The sequence below is a fragment of the Phacochoerus africanus genome, chromosome 13 (assembly GCF_016906955.1).
Source record: "Phacochoerus africanus isolate WHEZ1 chromosome 13, ROS_Pafr_v1, whole genome shotgun sequence".
Taxonomy (NCBI): domain Eukaryota; kingdom Metazoa; phylum Chordata; class Mammalia; order Artiodactyla; family Suidae; genus Phacochoerus; species Phacochoerus africanus.
The window spans coordinates 17,657,635-17,679,049 of NC_062556.1; positions in this window are offsets into that span (position 1 = coordinate 17,657,635).

Genomic DNA, 21,415 nt, shown 5'->3' on the forward strand with positions numbered 1-21,415 from the left:
TTCCATCTCCATTTCTGAAAATAATTTTCCCATCAGCCCCCAAATTTCCAGAGACATTGACTTTACAAGAGCAACACCACAGGAGTGAGGAAGTAAGAGATGAGTCAGCCTTCTTCTGTTCTTCCTGTCCCCTCTCTCACAGAGTTCCGGAGTCACTGACCACTAAATGAGAAGAGTGGACTATGGGTATTTAGCTCTGTAAAAATCCCACTGTTAACATCCTTTTTCTCAACCACTCAATCATTGTCAGTACATGTATCATAAACTGTCTTATTCTCATTATTTCACTGGTTCAAGAATGCTTGTCTCTCTTCATAAATTATAAGTTCCTTGAGGGTATTCCCTTTTCATTTGTTTCCCCCACTGCACTCAGCACAGTGCCAGAAACATTCAAGAAAAATGCATGGCACTAAATACGATTCAGTGTTTTACTGTCTTCAAAAATCTTCTCTCAAAGACAAGAGACTTTACAGTCTGACATCAGAAGAAAAACTAAGAATCACAGCTAAAATGTCAACAGTAATTTCAATAAATCAGTGCACTCCCCTTCCTCATCTGCATAGCTGGTCTACCACAGCAGAAAGCATTCTGATACCCCATGATGAGAGGAGCACTAATAATAGTTCATCCCGGTTGCCATGTAAATAAACACTGAAGAGCTAGCTCATCAATAGATGTGCTGGAAATACTGATCCAAGCCTAAAAATACCACTCCTTTTCTCTTCAAGAAACAATTTTCCAGGTTAATAAGAATATGCAAGGAGAACACTTAGGCCCATCAAGGTTGCTCAGAACTCTTGTAAGATTCATTATCTGGCTGTCCTAAGCTTTTCTCACACTTGTCAGGACAGGACTGAGTTGTCACTGTCATTGCTAATCTATTTAATTCTCAAAAAGGTACCAGAATCCAAGACTGCAATGACTACTCGTTCCTTTGGTCCAGGGTCAGAAATCACTAAATTTTAAAATTCCTTCCCCTGAGTCTGGACTTGGCTTCAGAATTCTCCCTGAGCCAGTGCCCCAACCCAAGCAGCCTCAACCAAGCAAGGTGAAGACTTGAGATGAAGCCTTTTCCGATATATAGGCTAAGGCCTTCTAATCTCCCATGAAGAGCTACGGTAGAGACCAAACTCCAAATCAGGTTGTGAAATAGTTGCATTTGTCTTCAGTGACACCTAAACCCTCTTTACTGGAGTTACTCCTTTGTTACCAAGGAAGCCATCATTCTAGAATGTTTATGCTACTAAGTCAAGCTGCCAGCGTTCTGTGCTGCCTGCCTATCCTTGCCTGACTTCCATCAATGTTGCTATATTCTCAGGACCTTTCTTCTTCCAACTTCTTTCTCTATCGACACCTGAATATCTACCATTCTACTCTTAATTGCCTAGAAAACTGCTTAGTTGGCCCATTAAAATCCCCTAAGCTAATGTGCTAATACTCCACCTTTGAATTTACCAGAGCCCTTCTTGGAAACAACGGCCTGAATGACACTACCGGGAAAGTTTCAGATGTTAGTGTTAATTAGCTAGAAGAGAAATTCGGGAGCCCACTTCTTGTCATGTCTCCTCAATTTTCTCAGAGCCCACTCAAGAACTCTCTTTTTCTCTTTCTTCTTTTTTCTTTTGCCTTTTTGCGGCTGCACCCTGGGCACATGGAGGTTCCCAGGCTGGGGGTTGAATCAGAGCTATGACCACCCTACTACACCACAGCCACAGCCACACCAGATCCAAGCTGTAACCTACAACTGCACCTCACAGCAACGCTGGACCCTTAACCCACTGAGGGAGGTCAGGAACCGAACCCGCATTCTCTTGGATACTAGTCAGTTGGTTACTGCTGAGCCACAATGGGAACTCCCAAGAACTCTTTTTTCAATCAGTGACTGCCCTCAGATTTTTCTAGATCCATTTCAGCAAAGCCAACCTAACCACTATATAAGAACATAACCAATAAAATATCTAAAAATTCCCAAGAAAACCTAAGGTAATTTTTTTTAAAAAAGCACATGATTTCTATGAGCCTTTGGGTACATGCTAACATGAAGACTTAGCTAGAACCTTCCCCACTCTCCCAAATTTTAAATCCTGCATCTATAAGCATCAATCTGGTATCTTCCAGAAGCTGAATAAACTAGCTATCCAATATCACTTAGGGTAAGTGGCTTAATATTTTCACCAGATCTGAATAGGCCTAGACAACAAGGAGTAGGTGGGGATGAGCGTATATTTTCATTCCTTTCATGAGCCCTATTCTCTGTGGACTGGTTGTTTCTAAAACTACACACAAAAAAAGCTTTAACTGCATGAGTAATTTTTGTGTTGTGGTATATTATTATTCACTTTCAATCATGCAACTCAAAAATGACTTACAGGATTACAAGAGAGTAGTATAAAGTTTCTAATACAATTCAATGGCCCTTAAGTAAAAACATGAACACCATCAACTGCAGTTATCCTGTGCAATGGCAGAAAACTGTCAAGCTCAATTATGTGAAAATGCAAGTGAACTGTTCAGACAAGCTCCTCACCAAGCCTTTCCATTGTTCATACAATAGAGGATGCTTAAGATCAAAACTCTAATAACATTAAATCAGTTTTCTGAATAAAACATGCTTTTCAAGTCAGTTCAACATAGCCCTTCTCTGTCCTGGTATATATGTATATAAACATTACAGTAGTTATTCCCAGGAGGCAGATCATAGAAGTACTCGCCAATCAAAATTTGTACATTCCAGGTGAAGCTGGAGAAGAATCCTGAGGTAAATTTACTAGTGAAGAGTGATTTGAGAATACAAAATACTTGAGACACGCACACCTATCCCCATCTGTCAATCCTGTTTTATTAACTGTAATCCACTTCCTTGTACACTTGCTCAATCGATGCTTTGGAGAACTGAGATTAACATTGAGCACATAGTAAATGCACCCAAAAACGTTTGATAAATGAATGAATTCTTAAATACACTGAGAGCTCCAATAAATGTAGAAATTTCACATGTAGGACCATATTTCACTTTCTTCAAAAATTCTATTCCTACTCTTCTTGGTAATTACTCTGCTTAGAGAAATTTCTCTTTTTGAAATGTTTTAAGGCATTTATCTTCCAACAATGAATTAAATGTTGCTTAAGCATCTGCACATCTATACAATTTAGATATAGCATGTAGTTCTTTACTATTTCATAGATTTCATAAAATGCAAAGGTTATATAACCTTGCCAGTGTTAATTCATGGGAAGACAAAGATAAAAATTCATAAGTTTTGTGTTTTAGTTTATTTCACATTCTGCTCCATAGCCCAACCAGATTCCTAATGAAAATTTCCCTCAGTTGGTACCTCAAATATTTTAATTTTAAAATACAAATGATTTTGCCAGTATCACTGCTTTAGAAATGTGTTCCTCCTCCTTGGTCTCTGTCATGATCTCCTCTGGATATAGTTCAATTAGATGCATTCTCACTTTTTCACATTAGCCTGTTTTTGTAAAAGTTTGAAAAACTTTGAAAAAGAACTATAAAACGTTTTCACTGTCAATAGGGGGGAAAAATGGATTGCTTGAGCCAGACACAGCTCCCTGTAGAGCTAACCTTTTGATCCTGGAATCCTTTCATGCACTTAAGTCTTCTCTAGAGTCAATGGAAGTGTTGTGTCTGCAAGGGCAGCAGGATCAAGTTCAGTCTCTTCTTTAGTACTCTGTAGCCAAGTGGGGGTAGCCAGCTGAATCTGGTTTAGTTAAAAAAAAAAAAAAAAATTCCTGATGCTTTGAAGTTTTGGGGGGCAGTGTAATAATATCAGGATTTGTAGGAGGTTATTTTGCATAATCCTTAATAAGATATTCTTATGGCTTCAAAAACTTTGTGGGATAAGAGATGCAAGAACCTCTAGTACCCATATGAAGTATTTTTTAAAGTGCTGGGTAGAAATGACCTGAAATTCATTTCAGGAAGATGTATAAATTACAGGACCATCCAACTGTGTGTCCAGTCAGGAACGTACCTAAAACCATTCTTGATAGATGGATTTCTACCCTATTTTTCAAAAAAAGAGCTATAATAGCCCTCAAAACCAGTCTCCACAGAAAGTAGAATGGTGGTTGCCAGGGGTTGGGGGAAGGAGAAAATGGGGAGTTACTGTGTAATGAGTACAGGGTTTCAGTTTTACAGGAGAAAAAGAGTTCTAGAGATGGATGGTGGGTGACAACTGCACAACAATGGAGCATATTTAATGCCACTGAGCTATAACACTTAAATCATTAAAATGGTAAATTGCATATTATATATATTTTAATCACAATTTTAAAATACATTCAAAATTAAAATTTAAAGGTATTCAAATGCTTATACTACTTAGAAAAATTACAAAAAAAAAAAAAAAAGGAATTCCCGTTGCGGCTCAGTGGTTAACAAATCTGACTAGGAACCATGAGGTTGCAGGTTCAATCCCTGGCCTCACTCAGTAGGTTAAGGATCCAGCATTGCCATGAGCTGTGGTGTAGGTCGCAGACTCGCTCAGATCCCATGTTGCTGAGGCGGTGGTGTAGGCCAGTGGCTGCAGCTCCAATTAGACCCCTAGCCTGGGAACCTCCATATGCCGTGGGTGTGGCCCTAGGAAAGACAAAAAGACCAAAAAAAAAAAAAAGAAAAGAAAAATTAAATTCTGTTAACTGGACAGTTCCTGCAGAGTGTGCATTCATTAGTTAATTTTTTTCCCCTTTAAATAAGTACAAAATTCTCTGAGGAACACAAAGAAGCTCACTGAAGGATCCTACTATTTGTAATGGATTAAGTATCCCTGTGACTAATCCACATATTTGAATTGAAACAAGGCTCTCTTTCCTTTAGAATCCTTATCACCCTAACCCCACAGTACTCACTGATGAGGAGGTTTTCCCAAGCAAGGCTAGAGGTCTGAGCAAGGGGTGCCGAGTGGAAAAGGGGGCTGAACAGGGGGAAGTACAAGGGCACGTCACAAGGGCCAACCAGTTAGCTTTGTTTACCAAGATGCTGAGGCTCATTTTTTGCATTTTGGTCTTAAGAACTTAAACTAAAAGCACTGGATGTAAACTCCCTACTGTTTTTTTTTTTTTAATAAGCATTTTATCATCACTTTCTAGAAGGGTACTAAGCCCTTGTGATTTATTCGTATTGGGAATTCAGCAGCAACTTGGGGCTGAAAAACATGAGCCTCAATAATTAAGTGATGGTCCCAACACAACCCAGGAAGTTAGGAATGACTTTTCTCCTAAATTAAATAACACACACACACACATACACACACACACCACACACATTTTGGAAGCCTGATGATGAAGGAAAGAAGGAAGGAAGGAAGGAAGGAAGGAAGGAAGGAAGGAAGGAAGGAAGGAAGAAAGAAAAGAAGAAAGAAAGAAGAAAGAAAGAAAGAAAGAAAGAAAAGAAAGAAAGAAAGAAAGAAGAAAGAAAGAGAAAGAAAGAAGAAAGAAAGAAAGAAAGAAAGAAAGATTATATTTAGCAGTTGGGGGAAAGTGTGTCATTTCAACACATATAAATAATAAACTGAGTCTTTTCCCAACATTTTTGAATCCAGATATTAAACAATGTAATCTTTGCTCCAGATGACTATTGCCTCTGTAATAAATCTCTTAAAGCTTTGGTAGTGGTCCTCAGACAAAAGGGCACCCCACTAAGAGGTAAAACCACCCCAAATTGTCTTCTTTGCTATCTCTGACAAATGAGGACTATGGCTCTACGTGTTCACTTACCAGTACACCCAGTGACAGAAAGTATTTTGTTACATGTTTGAGGTATATTTTAGGAATATAAATTAAATTACTTCAGGAGAATAAAACAGGTCTCTGGTGTTTCGAGAGAAAACCATTGAACAAAGAATACACAATGAATAATGGCCAATATATGCAAAGAGATACTTGGCTTTGCTTGTAATGTGAACAATGTAATAAAACCAGTACAGCAATTTTTCTATCAGGATGGCAAATTCTAAAAGACTGACAACAATCAGAGGGCATGAGAGAATGTGTGGAAACAGATACCTTTGTGTACTGTTGATAATGGTAGAAAATGGAACGACTTGAACACAAATTTAGCAATTGTCAAACTGTTAAATATTTGACCCAGCGATTCCACTTCTAAGAAGTTTCCTTAACGAGATCATTGTACATGTGAACAAAGAAGATGCAAAAGGATAGTCATTGCAGTGTAACTTACAATAGTGAAAACCTGGAAATAAATCATGTCCATTAATAGGAGATTGGTTATATAAATTATTGCTCATTCATTCAGCAACTATTGGTTGAGAGCCTACTGAATGTCGCAGCGCTCAATACACATTATACATAATGCATCCATTAAAATAATGATGTAGATCTATAGTTATTAGTATGGGAAAAGTTCCGCTAAGACAGTTTGCATAGTATTATCTCATTTATGTAAAAGTGCATGTGTACTCACCAATAGATATTTATATGTGAATTGAGAGACATCTGTAAGGATGATCACCAATGCGTTATGCTGCCAATGTTATCTCAGGGACTTTTTTATTGCTAACCTCTATACTTTTCCATACTGCTTGCATATTCCCAACAAAGCTATCTTATTTTTAGAATCTAAAAATATTAGGAGTATAATCATTTTGAAGGGTCAAAGGAAAACCATTGGTCCAATTTAATCATATTAATATGCAGAAAAAATACCAGACAGCCACAGAATTCCAGACATCCAGCTGCAGAATCAAGATGAAAAAGCAGATGCTTGCCCACGAGGATGAGGTAAATAGGGATGAAGCACAAGGGTTCCATGGAACTCAAATGCACAGTGCAGCTGAATGTGCTCTACTAAACTAGAAATCCAGGCCAGCAAAGTCCCCAAAGACTATAAAGCCTAAAAACTAATAACAATAAACATATCATACACAGGGCTTTTATATAACTTGGATGTTATTTGCGTTGAAACATTGGTCCTTTAACAGTTGTAATGTTGCTTTTTAACTCTATATATCATTCTTTTTCCCTTTAAAAACAATTTCCCATGAACTCTCTCCATCTCGTTAATCCTACAAGTCGGTTTTTAGGCTAAGCAAGCAGGGAGTACATATCTTTTTTTTTTGGTCTTTTTGTCTTTTTAGGGCTGCACCCGTGGCATATGGAGGTTCCCAGGCTAGGGGTCTAATCGGAGCTGTAGCTGCCGGTCTACGCCACAGCCACAGCAATGCCAGATCTGAGCCATGTCTGCGACCTACACCACAGCTCACGGCAACGCCATCTCCTTAAACCTCTGAGTGAGGCCAGGGATCAAACCCAAAACCTCATGGTTCCTAGTTGGATTCGTTTCCACTGCACCACAACAGGAACTCCAAGGGAGTACATATCTTAATGAAAAAGCTAAAATACTCTCACCTTTACCTGATTTTGTATTATCTAAGACAAAGTATCAAATGCTTATCAATACTGTGATCATAATTCAAAATAATTCCTTTCTGCATAATAAGCAGAACAAACAGGATATACATCATGAAAAGAGACAGAGAAACCATAACACAGAATGCTATGCCAGAACTCCGGGTAGAAATTCTCCCATGAATCTACTGAATCAGAATATATGCACGGCTGGTCAACATGAATAAGAGGACAGAATCATACAATCCCATCAGATCTTTCAACTGTTAGCAACCAAAGTTCACAGATTTCACGTTGCAATGACTTGAAAGTCTGGTTATATTGTGAGAGGTGGACTAAGTATTCAACTTTGGATATATATATATTTTTTTAGTTTTTGTAATGTTGTTTTTTAATCTTATGGGGTTGCTTTATATTTTTATACCTTGTACTTACATATGCATCATAAAACACCAGCTTCTGCTCCAAGTCTTTAAGATGGAATCGAATCCCAGCAGTAAGCAAAAACCTAGCTTTCACAATTTTTAATGATAAAAATTGAAAATGAAACTTAAAGATATTTATTTCAATCAACAGAACAAAGAAAGTACTGTGGTCTGGTGTCTTAGGCCAGCTTTGAGTTCTGAACAGCAAGCTCTCTTGACCACATGGAAGTCTTAAGGACAAGTGTGTGTGCACATGGGTCAAATGCTATCATGGACCCATAAAATGCATCAGATATTCTAGTTTTGCTTCTTTCAAAAACTGTTTCAAAAAGCTGAATAACCTGCCAGCATATTTTTAAAACTGAAAAAAAAAAATTATAATATATGACCTTTCCGATTAGAGAGAGGGCACATACAGACCACTGACCAAACCTGAGCTTCAGGCTGTCTGTGTTAGCAAGGCTGAAACACTTGCAGACTTGACCTAACTGTGTTACCTGGGCCGGAAGCATCAAGCTCTCCCTGGCTTCTTGCCCTTACTTCCCCATTTGTTATACACTTTAAACGAAAAAATCCAATTTCAAGCAGCCTCCTGGTGTTTCTAAGAATAAATCAAGTTTTATAGACCTGAAAATCTTGCAAGAACAAAGAAAATTTAGGCAGCCCCAAGCCTATCACACTGACCCATTAATTCTTTGGATGTTCACCAGGCTAATACGAATAGGTCTGGTTACTCCTATTGGGGAAAGGAAAGGTAGGAGTTCAGGTTTCTGGGCTTTATATTAATAGTTCAAAGCTAGACAATGGGATGGGAAATTGAGCACAAGTCCCCTCCTTGTTTGCCAAAGCACGTCCTCACTGCAGTTGCTTCTTTATGAATCTTTGTGAATGGAGCATTAAAGGAAATGACTAAAAGAGAAAGAATACACCATGTTCATCAGTCTGATGCTGCACAGTAAAATGTTAGTTTCGTTTCCTTTAATGACATTTTTGTAGAATGATGTCAGAAGTAAAGAAAGTTTAAAACATAGTTTTGGAGTTCCCGTCATGGCGCAGTGGTTAACGAATCCAACTAGGAACCATGAGGTTGCGGGTTCCGTCCTTGCCCTTGCTCAGTGGGTTAACGATCCGGCGTTGCCGTGGGCTGTGGTGTAGGTTGCAGACGCGGCTCGGATCCCGCGTTGCTGTGGCTCTGGCGTAGTCCAGAGGCTACAGCTCCGATTCAACCCCTTGCCTGGGAATCTCCATATGCCACGGGAGCGGCCCAAGAAATAGCAAAAAAGACAAAAAAAAAACAAACATAGTTTTAATCTTAAAATTTCTTTAAATAGTTGAGAGAGAAAAATCTCAAGTCTAAAACCTTCAGTAGTATAATCTTTCATCTTAACCGTTCAGTAAAACGGGGTTACCTTTGAGTGTGTGTGTGTGTGTTGTGTGTGTGTGTTCTCACAATCACCTGTTAGTATTGACTCAATCTCTTCTTTTTCCTCCCTTTTTTTTTGTTTTCGTTTTTGTTTTCTGTCTTTTTAGCGCCACACCCACAGCATATAGAAGTTCCCAGGCCTAGGGGTAGAGCTGAAGCTACAGCTGCCACCTTACACCACAGCCACAGCAACACCAGATCTGAGCTGTGTCTGCAACCTACACCACAGCTCATGGCAACGCCAGATCCTTAACCCACTGACAAAGGCCAGGGATCGAACCTGCATCCTCATGGATATTGGTCAGGTTCTTCACTGCTGAGCCACAATGGGAGCTCCTGACTCAATTCCATGCTGAGGTTCAGTTGCAGTAGTCATGTTTGAAGCAACCAATAATATTTATCAGCCAATATTCAAAATTTCAGTACTTAAAACTGAGTAAATACTGTCAAATCTCTTGAGCTGTATCTAAATGATAAACTAGATTTTTAAAAATAGAAAAGTTTGATTCAGTAGAAAGTATTATACTTGCAGCTTAGTTAATAAAAATAACAGACTGAGTTATTTTGGTTCATGTGATTTTACTTAAATTCTACGGTAGTGCTTACAGTACTTATTACTGCTGTGGCAATACAGTTTGGGGATTATTAATAAGGTTAGAAAAAACTCTTCCATTGTGTTAAATGGAATGGTCTCACCAAGAGTCTATCTGAGCCTACGATCCTACAATTCTAATTCGTTTATTAACAAGAACTCAATGGAACACTTCTTCAGAGACTTACATATACTGTATATCTCAAAGCTTAAAGGAAGGAGCAGTTTTAATGAACACACAGAAGCTATATTGATGGGGGGGGGAGTATTTGAGGCCTTAAAAAAAGAAAGAAATTACAAGGGCCCTTCATACTTCATGGTTCTTACCCTTATTCACTCAGAATAATTTGAAGGGGGCTTATGTATATTTAGCCCGTGACAAGGCAGTGTTCTTTACCTCCTTCCAGGCCTGCACCAATCACTATTTCCTACCAAATAATAATTAGAAAGCAAGAAAATCAAGCTTGTGGAGTTCCCGTCGTGGCGCAGTGGTTAACGAATCCGACTAGGAACCATGAGGTTGCGGGTTCTGCCCCTGCCCTTGCTCAGTGGGTTAAGGATCCGGCGTTGCCGTGACCTGTGGTGTAGGTTGCAGACGCGGCTCGGATCCCGCGTTGCTGTGGCTCTGGCGTAGGCCGGTGGCTACAGCTCCGATTCGACCCCTAGCCTGGGAACCTCCATATGCCGAGGGAGCGGCTCAAAGAAATAGCAAAAAGAAAAAGAAAAAGAAAATCAAGCTTGTGGCAGAGTGAACACTGACTGGCTCAGCATCTGCTAAAACAGCCGAAGGCATGAACGAGCCTGGCACTCAATCCATACCTTGTCAGGCTGAGGTCCAGCTTGGCTTGGTATAGACACAAGGGACCAACAAAGGGCAGGTCATCTAGTTGATTCTCCAGTGCCTTAGGCAAGCTCCACCTATCTAAACCATTCCTCCACATCAGGTTCTTATTTCCAAACATCTCCAGAAAAAAAGATTCCACAGGAATCCATTCCAGTGCTTAGCAAACCTCACTTGGGGACATTCTTCCTTATGTCCACCCTAGCTTCCCCCAGCTAAAGTTAAAGACCATTTCCTTCTGTTCTCTTCTCAGCGGCAAGTAGACCAGCTGGTCACCAGTCTCCATACAATAACCCTCCATACAGTTGAAAACTTTTATTAAGCTACCCACCAAATTCTCTCTTCTAAGCTAAATAATCCTGGCTCCTTTAACGCTCATATAGTCCCATTTTTCCAAAATTTTGATCAATTTTTTCTTTCCTTTGTATTCTCTTCTGGCTCTAATTAATAAATTCTTAGATTACTAAAAGTGAAGTCTGAGATGTTGAGGCATGAAAGTGGACTGGAGAGGGGGTCTGAGGATTGTTAAACAGGGTCTACGGATAGTCAGATGGGGTGAGAGAAAGAAAACTGGAGAAAGATGCTGGAATTTCATTCATAAAGCCAAGACAGTCTTGGAAAACGTAAGTCTTAGTCATTCTAAATTTTCCACAATTTCTTGAAGTCATTGTATTTTCAAGACTAGCACTAGATAACACTACATTTAGCTGCAAGTTTTGTGAATGTCAGTCTTGCCCAACAATTGGAAAACAGTCTGCGGCATCCTTCAGTACAATTCTAGAGTGTAATTAGAAATGTAAGTAGAAATTGTGAGAGTTCCTGTTTGTGGCGCAGCAGAAATGAATCTGATAGGAACCATGAGGTTTCGGGTTTGATCCTTGGCCTTGCTCAGTGGGTTAAGGATCTGGCGTTGCCATGAGCTGTGGTGTAGGTCGTAGATGTGGCTCGGATCTGGTGTTGCTGTGGCTTTGGCATAGGCCGCCAACAGCTACAGCTCCAATTAGACTCCTAGCCTGGGAACCTCCATATGCTGCGCTGCGACTCAAAAAAAAAAAAAAAAAAAGGCTGTCAAAAAGAATGCCAATTTCCAGTAATTCATCGGCTAATAAATGCTAAATGCAAATGTTAAAGTCACACTGAAACACTGGTTCAACTCTATCACAACCTTTCATCAACATAGAGCATGATCTACGGATGGCCAGCAGGCACATGAAAAATGCTCACCATCACTAATTATTAGAGACATGCAAATCAAAACTACAATGAGGTGCCACTTCACACCTGTCAGAATGGCCATCATTAACAACTCTACAAATACCAAATGTTGTAAAGGGTGTGGAGGAAGGGGAACCCTCCTACAACTGTTGGTGGGAATGTAAATTGGTACAACCACTATGAAGAACAGTATGGCGGTTCCTCAGAAAACTAAATATAGAACTACCACATGATCCAGCAGTCCCACTCCTAGGGCATACATATGGACAAAACATTTGTTTAAAAAGACACATGCACCCCTATGTTCATCGCAGCACTATTCACAATAGCCAAGACACGGAAACAACCTAAATGCCCATTGATAGATGAATGAATTAAGAAAATGTGGTACATATATGCAAAGGAATATACTCAAACATAAAAAGAACAAAATAATGCCTTTTGCAGCAACATGGATGCACTAGAGATTCTCATACTAATTGAATTAAATCAGAAAGAGAAAGACAAATACCATATGATATCACTTACATGTGGGATCTAAATATGGCACAAATGATGGAGTTCCTGTCATGGCTCAGTGGTTAATGAATCTGACTAGAACCATGAGGTTGCGGGTTCAGTCCCTGGTCCTCACTCAGTGGGTTCAGATCTGGTGTTGCCATGAGTTGTGGTGTAGGTCACAGACGTGGCTTGGATCTGGCGTTGCTGAGGCTCTGGTGTAGACTGCTGGCTACAGCTCGGATTAGACCCCTAGCCTGGGAACCTCCACATGCCATGAGTGTGGCCCTAGAAAAGACAGAAAGACAAAAATAAAATAAAAAATAAAAATAAAACATGGCACAAATGAACTTATCTATAAAACAGAAACATCACAGACATAGAGAACAGACTTGTGGTTGCCAAGGGGGAGGGAGGAGGACATGGGATGACTAAGAATTTGGGGTTAGAGGATGCAAACTATTACATTTAGAATGGATAAGCAATGAGGTCCTATTGTATAGCACAGTGAGCTATATCTAGTCTCCTGGGATAAACCATGATGGAAGATAATATATAAGAAGGGAATGTGTGTGTATGTGTATGTATGTATATATATACACAGTCCCTCAGCTGTACCGCAGAAATTGGCACAACACTGTATATCAACTATACTTTAATTTTAAATGTTTAAAAAAAAAAAAAGGCATGGAGCATGAATCAGTTGCCTAAGACGATCATTCCTTGTCCTGAGATGGTCAGAAGGGACCTTTACAGTTTTGATCTAAAACCCAGGTTGGCAGAAACTCCTGAAAATGTCCAAGTGTTTCTTAGAGTACCCTGATTCCTGTGCCTCAAAGAATGTGCCACACTTAACACACCAAGAGTTTTCTTTACAAAGTCTTTTTCTTAGTTTTTATTAAATAAGAATCTAATAAATGCATTCAGATTATGAAGTTAAACTTTACACTTGATAATGACTGACAAGATACTTTAAAAGAGAAAAGAGGAGTTCCCATTGTGGCTCAGCAGGTTAAAAACCTAATATAGTCAGTCTCCCAAGGCAACAGAAATTAAAGCAAAAATAAATCAATAGGACCTAATTGAACTGACAGGCTTTTGCACAGCAAAGGAAAACATTAAAAAAAAAAAAAAAGACAACCCACAGAATGGGAGAAAATGGTTTCAAATGATGCAGCTGACAAGGGCTTAATCTTTAAAATATACAAACAACTCATACAATTCAAAAGCAAAAAAACAAACAACCCAATTGAAAAATGAGCAAAAGACCTGAGCAGACATTTCTCCAAAGAACATATACAGATGGATAACAAGCACATGAGAAAATGCTCAACATCACTGATTATTAGAGAAATGCAAATCAAAACTACAACGAGATACCAGTCAGAATGGCCATGATTAGTAAGTCCACAAATAACAAATGCTGGAGAGGGTGTAAAGAAAAGGGAACCCTCCTACACCATTGATGGGAATGTCAATTGGTACAACCACTATGGAAAACAGTATGGAGGTACCTCAGAAAACTAAATACAGAATTACCGTATGACCCAGCAATCCCACTCTTGGGCATATATCCGGACAAAAACTTTCCTTGAAAAAGACACATGCAGGAGTTCCCATTGTGGCTCAGTGGTTAACGAATCCAACTAGGAACCATAAGGTTGCAGGTTCAATCCCTGGCCTCACTCAGTGGGTTTAGGATCCAGCGTTGCTGTGAGCTGTGGTGTAGGTCACAGACATGGCTCGGATCTGATGTTGCTGTGGTGGTGGCATACGCCAGTGGCTACAGCTCTGATTAGACCCCTAGATGGGAACCTCCATATGCTGTGGGTACAGCCCTAGAAAAGACAAAAAAGACAAAAAAAAAGATAGAAAGAAAGAAAGAAAGAAAGAAAAACAAAAAGACACATGAACCCCATGTTCATTGCAGCACTATTCATAATAGCCAAGACATGGAAACAATCTAAATGTCCATTGGATAGATGATTGGATTAAGGAGATGTGGTATATATATATACAATGGAATACTACTCAGCCATGAAAAGGGACAAAATAATGTCATTTGCAGCAACATGGACGGAATTAAAGACTGATACTAAGTGAAGTAAGTCAGAAAGAGAAAGACAAAATACCATATGATATAACTTATATCTGGAATATAATATACAGCACAAATAAACCTTTCCACAGAAAAGAAATTCATGAACTGAGAACAGACTTGTGATTGCCAAGGGAGAGGGAAGGGAGTTGGGTGGACGGGAATCTGGGGTTAATAGATGTAAACCATTGCCTTTGGAATGATAAGCAATGAGATCCCTGCTGTATAGCACCTGGAAACTATAGTCATGCATGATGGAGCATGATGGAGGATAATGTAAGAAAAAGAATGCGTGTGTATATATATATGTGTGTGTGTATGACTGGGTCGCTTTGCTGTACAGTAGAAAATTAACAGAACACTGTAACTGGTAATGGAATAACAAAAATCATTTAAAAAGAAAGAAAGAAAGAGAAGAAAGAAAGAAAGAAAGAAAGAAAGAAAGAAGAAAGAAAGAAAGAAAGAAAGAAAGAAAGAAAGAAAGAAAGAAGGGAGAAAAAAGACCTGGCATAGTGTCTGTGAGGATTCAGGTTCGATCCCTGACCTGCTCAGTGGGTTAAGGACCAGCGTTGCCACAAGCTGAGGCATAGGTCACAGATGTTGCCATGGCTCTGGCGTAGTCCAGCAGCTGCGGCTCTGATTCTATCCCTAGCCTTGGAATGTCCATATGCTGCAAGTGTGGCCATAAAATGAAAAAAAAAAAAATTTAAAGAAAAGAAAAAACTATTTTTGCAAAACTGAAGATGAAATTTCCCCTACTTTGCAGCCCCAATAAAGTTAAATATTGATTAGATACACTTTGGCAAGATGCTGCTTCTTTTATGCCAGTTTTGACAAAAACAAAGTGTGGTGTCTTACAAGTCCTTATTTCTCAAATACTGTTTCTGCCTTATGGTTTTGAGAGGCAGGTTTTTTTTTTAAAAGCATACTTTTTTTCTTAAAGCATATTTTTTCTCTAACTATATGTGGTTCGGTTTGTATTTCTCAATCGTAGGTCAAATTCTATTCTTTTTTTTTTTTTTTGTCTTTTTGCCTTTTCTAGGGCCGCTTCCACGGCATCTGGAGATTCCCAGGCTAGGGGTCGAATCAGAGTTGTAGCCACCAGCCTACGCCAGAGCCACAGCAGTGCAGGATCTGAGCTGCATCTGCGACCTACACCACAGCCCAGGGCAACGCCGTATCGTTAATCCACTGAGCAAGGGCAAGGATCGAACACGCAACCTCATGGTTCCTAGTTGGATTCGTTAACCACTCCGCCACGACGGGAACTCCCTCAAATTCTATTCTTAAGAATCAACAAGGCAGGGTATCTTAACAGTTGTATGCATGCTTCCACATACATCTATGAATTGTATAGTAAAAATGCATTTGGAATGTGTCTTTAATTTACCATCCTGTAATGTGGAAAAGTTTTTCTTTTGCTGATTGAAAAGGTACTGAGCTACTTATCAAAAATAAATTGCTGACATCCATAAAATAAATGACTAAAGATATTAGTATCACAATGAAATTCAGGAAATATGATCAATGAGATACTTTTAATGTCAAAATTTTGGTTTTTCCCCCCCTTCCAACCTCTATATACCAAAAGAAGGATCAGGCAGCAATAACTGCAAAGATGGGCTGTTACCTCCCAGCGGGGAGCCAGCAGTGAAGTTCTGATAGGCCCGAACATCTGCAGTGTGAGGCAGAACCCAGGGGTGCCAGAAGTAGGGTGGGCTCCTTTTACATGTGTCTTCAAGCCCGACACCCCTGACTCCTGCCATTATAAATTTAGATGGGTAGCACAGGAACCGACACACAGTCATGGCCAATAAACATTTGCTGAATAAATGAATGAAGAAAAAAGTTACAGATTCCAGATCATATCTTACTGGCACCAACATTTTGCTGTAGTTGGAGAAACAGGCAAGAATGAGGAAAAGCCTAGTCTGTATGGCCTAAACTGAATTCAGTGGATAGACGTTCTTTTTTCCAGCTGTATTTTGACCACCTGCCTTAATGAAGCTATCATGAAGTATTAGGAACCTGGACTGAATTGCTCAGTCACACTGTTATTTATTAGATGCCTATACTGTCATGGCCTTCATTACCTGTCCAGAGTAATGGAAGCTATTAATTCAGGGCCAGAAATCAAAAACAAGCATCCTAGCTTAGGGTTGAACCTGCTCCCCATTGCACTATGACCTCAATTCCTTTGTGGCTAGTTATTGTGGCATTCCATTGTCATAAACTGAACCCCCAGGGGTGGAGTGCTATATTAGGATAGTGTTGGCTGTATTTCAAAACAATGCCCATTTTGGTAGGAAATTTTCTTCTAGGAAAAGAGCATTGCAATAACTACACTATATCTCCAATCACAAAATCTAAAGATCAGGAAACTATTTAACTAAAATATAACACATGTTTCTTCAAAGACTGAATGAAAGCATGGTTTGCTACTAAATGGTCACAGTTTGCTAAAACCAAAGCGCTAAATAAAGCGTGTTTTTCAGTGCAAAAAAATATAGTTCCCTTTATATGCTTAAGAAAAAGTTTTGGATCTTGGTCATTTTTAGCTGCAATGTATCTAAACTGACATTCATTACAGGGAATCTCCATTGGCACCCTTTCCCTCCTCCAACAATGAACCTTCTTCCCCTTAGAAAAGGCACCCTATCCTCCAATCTTGGGCCCTCTTCCCCACCAACTAACAAAGATGTTTAGAAGCTTAATCAAACTAGATTCTAGTTACTGAAATATAAATGACAATGGTCTTTAACAGGTCTCATTCCCAATGGACTTCATTTTTGGGTTTTGGGGGTTATTTTTATTTTTTCTATTTTTTTATTTTTCTTTTTTTTTGCTTTTTGGGGCCATACCCACAGTATATGGAGGTTCCCAGGCTAGGTGTCCAATTGGAGCTGCAGCTGCCAGCCTACACCACAGCCACAGAACACAGAATCCGAGCCCTCTCTGTGACCTACAGCACAGCTCAGGGCAATGCCGGATACTTGACCCACTGTGCAAGGCCAGGGATGGAACCCAAATCCTCATGGATATTAGTTGGGTTCAGTACCACTGAGCCACAAAGGGAACTCATAATAAAAGAGGAAATCTAGGCGTTCCCATTGGGGCTCAGTGGGTTAAGAACCCAACCAGTATCCATGAGGATGTGAGTTCTACCCCTGGCCTCTCTCAGTGGATTAAAGATTTGGCATTGCCACAGCTGTGGTGTAGGTTACAGATGCATCTCGGATCCACTGCTGCTGTGGCTGTGGCGTAGGCCGGCAACTGCAGCTCTGATTTGATGCCTAGCCTGAGAACTTTCATGTGCTTCAGGAGCGGCCCTAAAAAGAACCAAAAAAAGAGAGAAAATCTAAGCCAGCCAGTTTCAAATTTTAAAAGAAGAAATATATAAATTATTAGTCTATGATTTCATCATAAAAAATAAAACCAGAAATAACATAGAGTAAAAAACTGCAGATTTCCAAGGGTCCTTTAAAAGTCTCATGAGAGGCATCAAAGATGATCAAGGCATCAGAGGTTTTGAATTACTTTTTTTTCCCTATACTTTGAGAGAATGTCTTAAACTAAATTGAGGTTAAAATTGGTACAGTGTTGATGAAATTCTCCTTAAATTTTTTTCTTTTAAAATTATAGTTGATTTATAGTGTTCTTTCAATTTCTGCTGTACAACAAAGTGACCCAGTCGTACATTTATGCACACTCTCTCATATTATCTTTCATCATATTCCACCACAAGCGATTGGACAGAGTTCTCTGTGCTATACAGCACGACCTCATTGTCTATCCATTCGAAATGTAACAGGTTGCATCTATTAACCCCAAACTCCCAGTCCATCCCACTCCCTCCTTAAATTTCCACACGTTCAGAACTGGAAAAGGGCAGGCCAGAGCTTCTCCTGCATGGCTTCTGAGAATGTAAACCAAGATGATCTTTCTACAGGAAAACTTGCAATAAGTATCAAAAGTCACACAGACACAAGATTTGACCCAGTCAAATTATATCTAGGAATTTGTCCTGGGGAAATAATCAAAGATGACTCCAAAAACTAGATACGAGATATTTATGCAACACTTTTAAAGCAAAATAAAATAAATTCAGATCAACCACAATGTCCAACAATAGGAGACATTTTATTTACTCAAAAAAAAGTGTACAAACATGGATGAAATCATAACACTGAGGCGATTTTGATCGCATATACTCACTAGAAAGTATCCAACCTGTTGATCATTTTCAAATGTATAGAAATACTGACACTATGGTGTGTATGGGAACTAGCATCATGTTGGAAATCAATTATAATTCAAAACCAGACTCATAGAAGAAAAAGAGATCAGATTTGTGGTTATCAGAGGTGGAGTGAGGGGAGGAAGAATTGGATGAAAGTGGTCAAAAGGTGCAAACTTCCAGTTATAAGTATTGCTTATTGATTTTTTTAAAGATAAGTATTAGGGATATAATGTACAACACACAAAAAAATAATCAGTACTTCTGTATGTTGCATGTGAAAGTTGGTAGGGGTAAATCCTAAGAGTTCTCATCACAAGGAAATTTTGTTTCTATTTCTTTAACTTTGCATCCATATGAGATAATGAATGTTCGCTAAACTTGTGATGATCATTTCATAATGTATGTCAGTCAAATCATTATTCTGTACACCGTAAACTTACATAGTGCCGTATGTCAATTATATCTCAGTAAAACCAGAAGAAGAAAAAAAAAAAAAGAAAGAAACTATCCACTCATGACGCTGCCCAAAAAAACTACAAAATGTAAAATGGCTTGAGTGGAATGACCTTATTTAAGGAAAACACTCTCTCACACACAGACATACATATACATTTATATACTTATATGTTTTTAATGACCATAAGAATATACCCCAAGCTTTAAATGGAGTTACCTCCAGGGAATGTGACTAAGACAAAGTGAGTTGGCAGTGTGTGAAGAGAAAGTTTAATTTTCTGCTTTTATAAACTAGTTACCACTTAAATCTTTCTATCTGGCAAATATCTGTACCATAGTTCAAAAACAAAAACAAAACACTTTCAAAAATCATGTTTCAGAATAAGGACACGGCAAACGACACGCCGTGTTTTCTCAAGTGAAAAAAAAATGAACGAAATAGCACAAATAATGTAAAAATATTTTTAAAAATTTTGTAAAAGTAAATCATATGTATGTCATTGAACATACGAGAAATATAAAGAGTCAAAAAGAATGAAAACATATCAAAACATTACTGGTTAGCTCTGAGTAGTGAGATTAAGACCAATTTTTTACTTTTTGCTGAATTTCATAAAGTTATACAATGAACATGGATTATTAGCATAACAGAAAAAAATTAAATGTTATTCTTAATACTTTTAAATTTTTTCAAACTATCATTTCACTAAGTTAATGGTATTTGCTTTTCTAATGCTAAGACTTACACACTCTGCCAACACTGACACTCGCTTCAAATGCTAAGCAGTGTTATTTTGAAGCATGGGATGTCAAATTTCTACAGAGGGATATCCTTTTAGCTCACTGCTATGTGCTGGTTCTAATAAAAATTTAAAATATTAGCTGAAAGAAGTGACCTTATGTGGCAGACGGATACACAGCTGGCGAAACAGGTCCGAAGAGTTAAAGTGGTTTTCCAAAAGCTCCAATCTTTTCATTTACTACAAGGACTGAGATGAGAATTGATTCTCCCAGTCCAGTGTTTTTCCATGACATGAGGCTGCTATGTTTTGGATGAGAATCACTGAAACCACAACAAAAATAGCACTTTAAGAAATATACAGCAAAAGGGCAAATGGACAAAATTTGGACGGAGCTTCATGGAGCACTGTTAAGTCCAGCAAAACCCCAGACTCCAGTCTCAAAATGCCATTGGCCTTTCTGAGAATTCTATCTGTAAAAAAAATGATTAGATTGGACCTAGAAGGATACTTAAAGAAACTTGATTTTTATTTTAATAGTAACACAATTCAAAGCTTAAATGAAAACATCTGGTTTCACTTTCTCTACTGATTATGATAGCTGGAGAGTCTGAGACAGCAAGCATGACTCTGTCATTTATTTGATATGCAAATAGAGTTCTTGGCTTGAGTGTTAATCTTATACTTTCAATTGTGTCTCTTGTAGCTAATTATTTTTATATCCCCCCTTGGGTCCAAAAAATGTTTGAGGTAGAGTTGGTCATTAAGAATTGCCTCCTTCGCACAAAATGCCCACAGGCACAATTCCCACCCCTCCCCCCCAAAAAAAGTAGAATAAAAGTAGACCTTAATTAATAAGAATTCAGATCACTGGAATAACCACCAATCCTGATTTTTTTCCACTCTTCCACAAAGGTTGTGACCCAAATCTCAGGAAGAAAAGCCAAATTTGGGGGCTGGGGTATGGAAACAGGGAGGAGGTGACCACATGGCAGAGGGATCAGTTTCTATAGCAGCTAGGGAACAGATCCATTTATTAAGAGCCAGGTACTGTGCTAAGTAATATTCAAAGATTACCAGAGTCAGACGAGCAACTTGGAGTTGTTCCCAAAGGGGTCAGGCTTCCAGAACTACTCTCACACTGCCTGGCTCTCACCAAACACTCTCTACACACAAAACATACACACACACACACTCACTCACAAAACATCCTTAACTCTCAGTCCTCTCCTTAATCAGATAAGTTTGATATAACAGATTAGGCATGTTCACCCTTGCTAAAGAAAACCTCACTTTGATTCTGTGTGTCACAAAGCCAAACGTGTTTAGTTGGCAATTGTTTTTTCTCTTAAATGATGAGTTCCTATTGGATTAATCTACTCAAGGAATCTGCTTTGGCTTTATTAACCCTATTTTTTCCTTTTATTTATCTTATACTGTATATGTCCTTATTTGGGTTTACCATATTTTTAATTTATCTTCTTCAAATTTGTCTTTG